The sequence below is a fragment of the Arvicola amphibius genome, chromosome 3, assembly GCF_903992535.2.
Source record: "Arvicola amphibius chromosome 3, mArvAmp1.2, whole genome shotgun sequence".
NCBI classification, from domain to species: domain Eukaryota; kingdom Metazoa; phylum Chordata; class Mammalia; order Rodentia; family Cricetidae; genus Arvicola; species Arvicola amphibius.
Genome location: NC_052049.1, coordinates 57508707 through 57521046, shown reverse-complemented (window position 1 = coordinate 57521046; position 12340 = coordinate 57508707). Strand labels below are relative to the sequence as shown.

Here is a 12340-nt window from a genome sequence, read left to right as displayed (position 1 = left end):
AAGGAAAACTTTAGCGTGAAGAGGTTAACCCCCCCCCAAAAAAAATAAACTATGAGGAATAAATAATCCCAGACCAGCAAGTCAAAACAAGCAAGAAAAACACTCATTCAACTGCAACAAAATCATGAAACCCAAAAAGTACTGTTCATTGTTAACTCTTAACATCAATGGTCTCACATCCGTATTAAAAAACATAGACAAACAGACTGCATTTGAATACAGTATCCATTCTTCTGCTGCATCCAAGAAGCACACCTTAACACTTAGGAGAAAAATCAACTCTGTGTAAAATTATGGAAACATATTTCAAGCAAATAGGCCCAAGAAGCAAGCTGGTATAGCCATTTTAATGTCTAACAAAATAGATTTCAAATCAAAACTAAACCAAAGAGATAGGAAAGGACACTTATATCAAAGAAAAAAATCATAACACTGTAGAACACAGCCATAACAAATTTAATAGAGGCCCGAGTCTCAGTAGTTTACCCTAAAATATACCTGGTTCCAAAAAAGACCACAAACTGAGCCCAGCCAAGCATCACCCAGAAACAGACCATCCAAAGAAATGCCTAATGTTCCAACTATTGTAGATAGAATCTGCCAGGACACACCCATCTCTTTTCACCAGGACAACCCTGACAAATTTTAGCCAATCACAAGTCCTAAAACTTAGAAATCCCTCTCACCTTTGCTATTATAAAAACCACCCCAACTGAGCTCGGGCTCTCCAATCACACCAATATGTTAGACACATGAGAGTCTGAGTTTGAACTTGAATAAGAATAAAGGCTCTTTGCTTTTATTACAGGACTCAGTCTCCTACTTGGTTTGGGAGGTCTCTGTGATCTGGGTATAACAAAACATATCTGCAAAACATTTCACCTAAACACAAAAGAATGCACCATATTCCCAGCAGCAAATGGAACATTCCCCAAAACTGATCATATACTTGGACACAAAGCAAGCCTCAACAAATGCAAGAAAATTTGAAATAACACCCTGTATCCTCTCTGATCACCATGGATTCAAGCTAGATATCAACAACAACAGAAATATAAAGCTTACAAATTCATGGAAAATGAACAAGTTTCTACTAAATAAATTATGGGTCAGAATAGAAACTATGAAAGAAATTAAAGACTTTCAAAATTGGATGAAAGTGAACATACAGCACACCCAAACTTAAGGGACACAAGAGAGAGAGTTCTACAGGGCAATTTCATAGCACAAAGTATCCACATTAAAAAAATGAGAGAAAAAGAGGGAGAGAGAAAAAAGAGAGAGAGAGACCTCATATTATTAACAACATGTATAAATACTCTAGAACAAAATGAAGATTTCAAAAGTATTCTGCCACTGGAAACTATCTGAATTGATATATTTAAGTGATATTGGGCATAAAGGTCCAACTTGGCAAGCAAACTCATGGAGAAATGGTGTAGGAGGTCCTTCTTTCTATGTGTTGCTTGCATTGGCTAATGAACAAAGAAACTGCCTTGGCCTAAAGGGCAGAACTTAGGTAGGCGGAGAACACAGACAGAACTGAATTCTGGGAAAAAGAAAGCAGGGCAAGAGAGGAACACCATGAAGCCACCACAGACAGACATGCCAAATCTTTCCTAGTAAGCCACTGACACATGGCAATGTACAGATTAATAGAAATGGTTAAATCAAGATGTGAGAGTTAGCCAATAAGAGGCTAGAGGTAATGGGCCAAGCAGTGATTTAATTAATACAATTTCTGTGCGGTTATTTCGGGGCTAAGCTAGCCAGGTGGCCGGGACAAACAAGCTGCCCCCCCCCCCGAAACAGAGAAATATTTACACTAACCAGGGATTTGGTAAAATATATAAACCAACAATTTCTATAAGGGAAATTTCATGATGTCAACTATTTCATCTAGTTCTTAATGTAGGGGGCATAGAGATCTTTGTACTCATTGACATACACTAGAAAGGAACCTTGAATATTAAGCACACAGGGTTGTTCCTTCAAGAGAAGGAATGCAATGTTTTCTACCCAATGTGATCTCATACACTGAAAACTATTTCTTTAGAGGCAATATAGAAACTGAGGCAGATCAGTCAAATATTAGTCAAAAAATGGAACCTCCACTGGCCAGTGTCTAGAGGAGCCACCCACCCAGACCCCCTTACAAGGAAGGTGTTGTAGGTCAACAGGATGCTTTAAAATACTAATGTCTTAAGTTGGACTGATGAAGAGTCTTCTCCTGCACTATGCAACCTTATGTCATCTCAGGACTCCCCATAATCACTAAGAAAGACATTTATCACAACAAATGCACAGTGCACTTACTGCTGCTATTACTAATCATCTCATGAATATAAGACAAGATAGCCTCACCAGCCCCAAATTTGAGTAACTGATTAATGGTCATCCAAGCAACTGTTAATTTGACAAGGAAGAATCTGATAACTTTGTAGGTATTGATCAGTGGCCCCTTATGGTTAAAAATTAAAACAGGATCAACTCCTAGTGCAAGAATAATTGCAAGTAGGACACAGAAGTCAGTCCTTAGAATTCCCATATTTTTTGTAATTGAAAGAAGGTAAAGATCAAAATTTAACTGTTGCATGATCTCTAGGGCATAAATGCTACTCCATCCAGAGTTCCCTATTCCTAATATGATTCCTCAAGGACATTTCATTATTATACTTGACTTAAAGGATGGCTTTTTCTCTATCCCTCTACATACTGATGATAAGGAACATTTTATATTCTCTATTCCTACTTTAAGCAATCAACAGTAAATGAACTGGTATCAATGGAAAGTTCTACCACAAGGGATGAAAAATAGCGTTATTATATGCAATATTATGTACATAAAGCACTTAATTCAGTGCTGAGTAAATTTGTTAAGATTTTGGTCTTTCCCTATATGGATGACATTTTCCTGTCCTACCCATTTAATCAATATGTAAATGAGTACTTAACTAAACTAAAAGAACAAAATTAATGCATAGCTCTGGATAAATACAAAAGCAACCACCTTATAATAACTTAGGATATATTATTACTCAACAACAAATTCTCCATTATCCTCTCTGTTTAGAACATCCCAAACAATGTAATTTTACTTACTTTAAAAAAAAATTGAGGATAATGTCAATTAAGCATGTCCTATATATCTAATACTACTAAATATTTGGCTCTGTTCCTTAATTAACTTTCTGAAGACTCTCCATTAAACTATGTAAGAAACAAAACAGCCAAAAAGAAGCAAGTTACTAGCTTATTACATAATGCTGCTGATAAAGTGGTAGTTCCTTAAATTAATCCCATGCTCTCTTATCAATTAATTATCCTTCCTTCTTCCTCATCATCTATTGGAATTATATATCAACAAGACAATGGTAATATAAAAATTTATGCATGTCATAATTCTCTGCAATGTTCTGTAACTCCTCATCTAAAATAAATTATAGCCTTGATAAGGACATATTAATTAATTAATTAATTAATTTGCTGGCACAGAGCTTACAGAAACCACTGTACATCTGAAATCACAGGTTAATTATTTCTTCCACCCTGATAATAATTTGCAGGTAACAATAACATATTATGTATGAGTGATAGATAATCATTATCCTATAGATCTCCTCTTAATATTTCTTTTGAAGATAACCCATGGATATTACCTAAAATTCCATCAGAAAATCCTATAGAGTTCTCTTTTTAATGCTTTTACGGATGGCTCTTCAAGTGCATAAGGAGCTTAAGTATTATATATAAATTCCAAATCCTCCATGAAAAACATTATACTGACCCCTTGTACAGCTCAACAGTCTGAAATTGCCATAAAAAGGCTTATTAGACGTGTCTCAGCATTGACCATTTTAATTGACTCTATTAATTGTGTTAAAATTGTTTCTCTTTTAGAAACTACAAGACTTAAACCCACCCCTACTACTAATGTTACTCATAATCATTTCTCTCTCTTCAGACTTCTATATGACAATGAACTCAAGCTTCTTTTATAATTCATATCATGGTCATTCTAAATTGTCAACATTCGTTAATTCCCAAGCCAACACGCTAGCCTCCACCCCATCCCTAATACTTCCTTTTTCAGGAATCTCAAAAATCTCATGAACTTCTTCATCAAAAGGCAAAATTGTTACAAGTCTCTTGACCTCATAACAAATCCTTTGACCCTATCCTTCTTTTTCTTCTTTCATCCCACTGCCCTCTGCTGGCAGAATTAAACCTCGGGGTGAAAATTAACGTCACTTGGCAACCTGATGTTAAGCATCCTTCAGAATTTGGGCGTTTCAAATTTGTTCATGTTATGGTTGGTGCTTTTCAAAACATGACTGATGTTTCTGTTGAGAAGGTTAAACTACTTCAAGATCAAGGCATTATGGAATAACACCATCAAATACTTGTCAAAATAGTGAATTTTAAAAATAAAAATGAGGTATAAACACTTACCAAAATTGCTGCATACTATGCTACATTTAGCTGTGCTTAATTTTTGTTTTTCCTTATAAAGGATAATACTTCTTCTGCTGCACTAAAACATTTAGGAGACATGGCCTAAAACACATGTTAAATGAAATGACCTAGAAACTATTCAATAGAAAGGGCCACATGTTCTTCTAACATTAAGACAAGGTTATGCTTATGCCCTGCCAGAAAATGAAAGGAGTCCCAGATGGCTCCTGGTGCAATGTACAAGCCCAGGACGGTATCCTGAAGACCAAACAAAAATGAAGTGTCTGAGGATGGATGACAAACCCATCAAGGGAAGTCCCAAGGAGAAGTGAATAAGCTGATGGCTTGGTGAGGTATGAAGCCTTTAATAACTTTCCAAGCCAAGATCTTGGAGAGACAAGAAGAACACAATACTACTGGTCCAAACATTATAATGTTATGTTTACAGATATATTACATACAAATGCTCAGACTGTCAATACAATACAATACAGAATCCAAATGTTTTCTTTCAGGGGAATAAAAGCCACAACTGTAATATGAAACATAATGACATTGCTTTTCCATTCCAAGGACAGTTTTTATCATTTGGGATTAGTTGTTTGCACAAATATTTAGTTACATTAATTAAAGATATTTTGGTTGGTCTAACTTAACTGATCAATCCAAATGCTATATTACATATTTTAGTATAATTAAATACTCTTTAGAAAGCTCCAATAATAGAAATTACAGTTGTATGTAAATGAAGAAATGAACATCTGATGTGTTGCTTACTAGAGTTGATCTTATTGTACCTAAAATAGCAGTCTTTAACAGTGGTTTAGAAAATAACCTCCACCCCAATATATAAAGAACACAAGAAATTAGACATCAAAATTCTAAATAATCCAATTTAAAAATGGGGTAAAAAAATTAACAGAGAATTCTCAACAGAAGAATCTCAAATGGCCCCAAAAGACACTTAAGGAAATGTTCAACATCCACAGACATCAAGAAAATGCAAATCAAAATGACTCTGGGATATCTTATATCAGTCAGAATGGCTAAGATCAAAAAAACCAATGAAAGCTTATGATGGAAAGGATGTGGAGTAAGGGAAGCACTCCTCCATTGCTGGTGGGAATGCAAACTTGTACAAGCACTCTGGAAATCAGTATGGCAGTTGATCAGAAATTTAGTAATCAACCTACTTCAGGACCGGGCAATACTACTCTTGGGCATTTACCCAAGGACATTTGCTCAACTATGTTTACAGCAGCATTATTTGTAAAAGCCAGAACCTGGAAACAACCCAGATGTCCCTCAACTGAAAATGAAAACTCAGCAGTTAAAAAAAAAAAAAAATGACATCTTGAAATTTGCATGCAAATGAATAGAACTAAAAAACCCATCCAGAGTGAGGTATCCCAGACCCAGAAAGATGAACATGGTCTGCACTCACTCATAAGTGGAACCTAGCTAGCTAGCTGTAAAGCAAAGGATTAACGAACCCATAGTCCATGATCCTAGAGAAACTAAGTAACAAGGTGAACCCTATGAAAAACATACATAGATCCACCTGGAAAGGGGAAATAGATAAGATTACATGATAAAATTGAAAACATAGGGGTAGGGAAAAGGGATGGCAGAAGAGAAGAGGGAAGAAGGGGAAGGCAGAGGAGAACTTGAGGGAATGGGATACATGAGATGGAGGAAGGAGAGAGATGAGAGCAAGGAAAGAGATATTTTGACTGAGGGAGTCATTATGGGGCTAGCAAGAAACTTGGCACTAGAAAAATTTTCAGGAATCTACAACCCTAAGCAATAGAGAAGAGGGTGTCTGAACTGGCCTTGTCCTGTAGTCAGATTGATGATATCTTAACTATCGCCATAGAGCCATCATCCAGCAACTGATGGAAACAGAGGTAGAGACCTACAGTAGAGCACTGGGTTGAGCTCCCAAAGCACAGTTGAAGGGTGGGAGAAGTGAGAATATGAGCAAAGAAATCAAGACCATGACAAGGATAAGCACTGAAACAGTTACCTGAGTTAATGGGAGCTTACCAACTCCATCTGGACAGGGACGGAACCAACATAGGTCCAAACTAGTCCCTCTGGTTGTGACAGCTGTATGGCTGGGGCAGCCTGCAGAGCCATTGGCAGTGGTACCAGGATTTATCCCTACTGCTTTTACTGTTTTTGTCGGAACCTGTTCTCCTCAAATGGATACCTTGCTCAGCCTAGATATATTAGGGAGGGCCTTGGACCTTCCCCAAAGCAATGCACCTTAATTTCTCTGAGAAGTGGATGAGAGGAGGGGAGGGAGTGGGAACTGGGATTGGTATGTAAAATGAAAAAAAATGGGCCACCCACACACGGACCTCCCCCACTCTCTTGGTACAACCATGCCCCTATCCCTACTGCTCATCTCCCCTTATCACCCTGTCCCAATCCCCAACTTGACAGAGACCACCCTGCTCCCCTGCTCTATAAGAGGCCATACAGGTTGCCAGAAATCCAGCCCCAACTCAGGCAGAGAATCACAGCTCAACCACAGGCTACACACACCAAAAGACCAGAGAGGAAACAGGAATCAAGGAACAAAAATACATTTGAAACAAAAACAAACTCAAAAATTTGCACCTAGACCTATAATCACCCAAACTGCAATGCTTAAAATCCAGCATAAGAACAAAATCAATAGCAGCAAAAGAAGTATGCCACTACCAGATTCCAGATACCTTACTACAAATATCCCTGAATATTCAAATACAAATGAAGCACAAGAAAAAGATGTTAAAAACAAATTTATGCAGATGACAGAGGTCCTTAATGAGGAAATTAATAAATCCCTTAAAAGAGAGAGAAAAGGCAAGCAAAAAATAGGAAGAAATGAATAAATCCCTTAAGAAAAGCTAAAAATTTAAAAAAAAAAAAAAAGAGTTGAAGGAAATAAATAAAACTGTTCAAGGCCTGAAAATGGAAATAGAAACAATAAATTTTAACCTAAAGATGGAGCTGCTTATAAAGGAACAAGAAGCATACAAAATACCAAAAGAGTGGACCAGAAAACAAAGTCCCTTTGCCACAAAATAATCAAAACACTAAACATACAGAATAAAGAATATCAAAAGCTGCAAAGGAAAAAGAACAAGTAACATATGAAGGCAGACCTATTAGAATTACATCCAACTAAAAAGCCAGAAGAGCCTAGACAGATGTCATCCAGACACTTAAAGACCACAGATGCCAGTCCAGACTACTATATCCAGCAAAACTATCAAACACCATAGATGAAGAAAACAGGATATTCCATGAAACAGTTAAATTTAAACAATATCTTGTTGCAAGAAGGGGCTGGCTGCTTGTTTGTCTCAGCCGCCCGGCTAGCTTAGCCCCAAAATAGCTACACAGAAACTGTATTAACTAAATCACTCCTTGGCCCATTAGCTCTAGTTTCTTATTGGCTAATTCTTACATCTTAATTTAACCCATTCCTATTAATCTGTGTATTGCCCATGTGGCAGTGGCTTACCAGGTAAAATTCCCAGCATCTGTCTCTGGGGGATCCATGGTGTATCTCCAACTCCGCCCTTCTTTCTCCCAGCATTCAGTTCTGTCTTCCCTGCCTACCTAAATTCTGTCCTATCACCAGGCCCAAAACAGTTTCTTTATTAACCAATGAAAGCAACATAAAGACAGAAGAACCTCCTACACCATTATCTATCTAAAAATTCTACACAAGATACTAGAAGGAATATTCCAACCCAAGAAGATTAACTACATCCAGGAAAACACAGAAAATAAATAATCTCGCACTAACAAAATCAAAAGGGAGCACGAACACTACACACACACACACACACACACACACACACACACACCAGCACCACCATGAAAAACAACAAGAACAAAAAATAAAAACAAAATAACAGGAACTAACCACCATTGGTCATTGATATCTCTCAATACCAATGAATTCAACTTGCCAATTAAAAGATACAGACTAAGTAAATGGAAATGAATATAGGATCCACCCTTCTGCTGCTTATAAGAAATACTCCTCAACATCAAAGATAGATATTACCTCAGGGTAAAAGATTGGAAAAAGATTTTCCAAGCAAATGGAACCAATAAACAAGCTGGTATAACCATTCTAACATTTAACAAAATACACACAGAACTAAAATTAACCAAAAGAGATAGGGAAGGACAGCACATACTCATTAAAAGAAAAAAAATCCACCAAGATGACATCAAAATATCATTATTTGCAGATGATATTATAGTATACATAAGCAACTTCAACAATTATACCAGGGAACTCCTACAGTTGATAAACACCTTCAGTGAGTGGCTGGACACAAGATTAACTGAAAAAAATCTGTAGCTTTCCTATATACAACGGATAAACAGAGTGAGAAAGAGAAATCATACCCTTTACAATAGAAACACACAATATAAAATATCTTGGAGTATTTCTAATCAAGCAACATGAAAGACCTGTATGACAAAAACTTCATGTCTTTGGAGAAAGAAATTAAAGGAGATACCAGAAGATGGAAAGATTTTCCCTGCTCATGGATCCCTAGGATTAACATAGTAAAACTGGCAATCTTACCTAAAGAAATCTACATATTCAATGCAATTGCCATCAAAATTCCAGCACAATTCTTTACAGACCTTGAAAAATCAATACTCAACTTCACGTGAAAAAAAAAAAAGAAAGGAAAAGAAACAAGTATAGCTAAAACAATCAGAACTGTTGGAGGTATCACCATCCCTGTTTCAAGCCGTACTACAGAGCTATAGAAATCAAAACAAGATAGTACTTCATAAAAAGACATGCTGATCAATAGAATCGAATTGAAGACCCAGACATAAATCTATATACCTATGGAATCTGATTTTTGATAATGAAGCCAGAAGCACAAAATGAATAAAAGAAAGCATCTTCAACAAATGGTGCTGGTTTAACTAGATAACTAGATGTCAACATACTGAACAATGAAAATAAAGATGCATCTATTACCCTGAAAAAAAAAACCTCAAATCCAAGTGAATCAAAAACCAAATATACTGAACATAATAACAGAGAAAGCAGAGAGTAGCCTTGTAGCCTTGAACATTGGCACAGAAGACAACTTCCTGAACAGAACTCTTAACAGCATAGGCACTAAGATCAACAATTAATAAATGGACATCATGAAACTGAAAAGCTTCTGTATATCAAAGGTTACCATCAATAGGAAAATATGGAAACATTCTCCCCAATTCCACACTTGACAGAGATCTAATATCCAAAATAAAAGGCACTTAAGAAATTAAACATCAACAAACCAAGTAGTCAAGTTTTAAAAGATGGGGTACATATCTAAATAGAGAATTCTGAACAGAGGAAACCAAAATGGCTGAGAAACACTTAAAGAAATGTTCAGCATCCTTAGCAATCAGGTAAATGTAAATCAAAACTACTTTGAGATTTCATCTTACAACTATCAGAATGACTAAGATTAAAAACACAAGTGGCAGGACATGCTGGCAAGGATGTGGAGCAAGAGGAATACTCCTTTATTTCTGTTGGGAGTGCAAACTTTTCAGTTACTAATGAAATCAATATGGTGGTTCTTCAGAAAATTGGAAATCAATCTACCTCAAAATACAGCTGTACCATTCTTAGGCATATGCCCATAGGATGTTTCATCCTACTACAGGCACACTTGCCCAGCTATGTTCATATCAGCTTCATTCATAATAGCCAGAAACTGGAAACAAGATAGATGTCCCTCAAATGAAAAACAGATAAAGTGTGGTACATTTACATAATGGAGTATTATTTTAAAAAATGACATCATGAAATTTGTAGGCAAATGAATAGACTAGAAAAAAATCATGACTAGGTTATCCCAGACCAAGAAAGATAGACAGTATATAACCACTTAGTATTGATATTACTTAACACCTAATATCAATATTATCTGTTAAGTAAAGGATAATCAGTCTACAAACCACAGACCCAGAGAATCTATATAACAAGAAGAGCTTAAGGCAGGACACACGGATCTCCCTCAGAAGGGAAGTAGAATAGATTTTGCTGGTGGACTAGGGGATAGGTGGGAATGGGAAAAAGGAATGGGCTGGAGGAGTAAGGGTGTGGAAAAAAAGTAAGGTGAGAGATGACTATAATTGGAGGGCATTTAGGAGTCCCAGTGTAGTGGAAACTCCCAGGAATCTATGAGGGTGACCCTAGAAAGGACTCCTAATAACAGAGAATATGAAATCTGAACTGGTCATCTTTTGTAACTAGGCAGGGCTTCCAGTATTGAGTCTGGAATACACTAACTCATCCACAAAACTTAGACCTACAATTTGTCCTGCCTACAATATGTGCTGAAATAATGGTGGTGGACAACTTGTGACAATGACCAAGCCATGATGGCCAGGAGCAGAAGGCTGGATGGCCCAAAGACCTAGAATAGAATCAATCAAGACTGTAAAAAAAAAAAAAAAAGGAATGAAAAGATTCCTAAAACTATTCTGCTATACTTAGAGATTGGCGCCTATCCCAATTGTCATCAGAGAGGTATAATCCAACAACTGATGGAGCAGAAGCAAACATTAATAGTCAGACATTAGTTGGAATATGGGTAACCTCAGAGAAGAGTGGGAAGAAAGACTAGAGTAGTCGAGGACACCATGAGAACACAGTTCTGAGACAACTAAACAGGGTTCATAGGAGTTCACATAGACTGAAGCGGCAATCACGGAGCCTACATGGGTCTGCACAAGGTTCTCTGCATATATGTTATGGCTGTGTAACTTGGTGTTCTTGTGGGCATCCTAATAGTGGGAATTCGGATGTCTCCCACTCTTTTGCCTGCTCTTGGGACTGTTGACCTCTTACTGGGTTGCTTCAACCAGCCTTTACAATAGGCTTTGTGCGCAGTCTTATCGTAACTTGCTATGCCATGTTCAGTTGATACCCATGGGAGGCCTGCCCTTCCTGAAGGAAAACAGAGGAAAAGTGGATCTGTGGGAGACAGAACGGAGGAATAAGAGGGTTGGAGGAAAGGAAACTGCTGTCAGGATGTACTGTATGAGAGGAGAATTTTTAAAAATTCATTTAGTTGTGATTTATTACCAAAAAAAATCTACTCAAAGAAAAGTAAGAAGAGAATTATGATGATACAATGTCAAAATGACCAAGTTTACCCCACATCAGCATGAAGAAGTTGAGGGAATAATCTGGCAGAGGCAGGTAGTTACCTAAAGAGTCTGCACGGCCAGCTCCCATTGCTGGCACTAGAGTGCACCCCAGCTTGCTGTAGCCTATGGAGTACTTAGTGGTGAAGTTCAAACTATACAGAAATGGTGTTAATGTATAGCTGATCATATAATATTCATTCTAGTGAGTATTAGTGTTAAATGAAAGTATACACTTTTAAAGAAAAAACGTAATCCAAACATACATACATTTAAAGAATTAGTTATAAATTCAAAGCTAATCTCATGAATACTCTGAGCCCAATTTTCCCTAAAACCTGAAAATCACCAAACAAATTATAGATCTAAGCATCTCCTTACTACACTGGAAATTGAAAATTCTAATACTCAGGAAAAATATGAGTAAATTTTTCTTAAAAATAGGTCCTTTAAAATGAAAACAATGGGCCGGGCAGTGGTGGCACATGCCTTTAACCCCAGCACTTGGGAGGCAGAGGTAGGTGCATCTCTGTGAGTTCGAGGCCAGCCTGATCTACAAGAGCTAGTTCCAGGACAGGCTCCAAAGCTACAGATAAACCCTGTCTCAGGAAAAGAAAAAAAAAACCCACATTGATAGTATTTTCCATTTTTCTTTTTTTAAAAAGGGATGTAAAAATATAAATTTCATACAAGCTTTACA

The 12340-nt window shown here is 36.9% G+C and overlaps 1 protein-coding gene across 3 annotated transcripts in view; it reads right to left on the bottom strand.

The window, feature by feature from the left end:
* Xrcc4 (X-ray repair cross complementing 4) overlaps positions 1-12340 on the bottom strand; it is a 203512-nt gene that overhangs the window by 165644 nt on the left and 25528 nt on the right. The window lies entirely within an intron of this gene.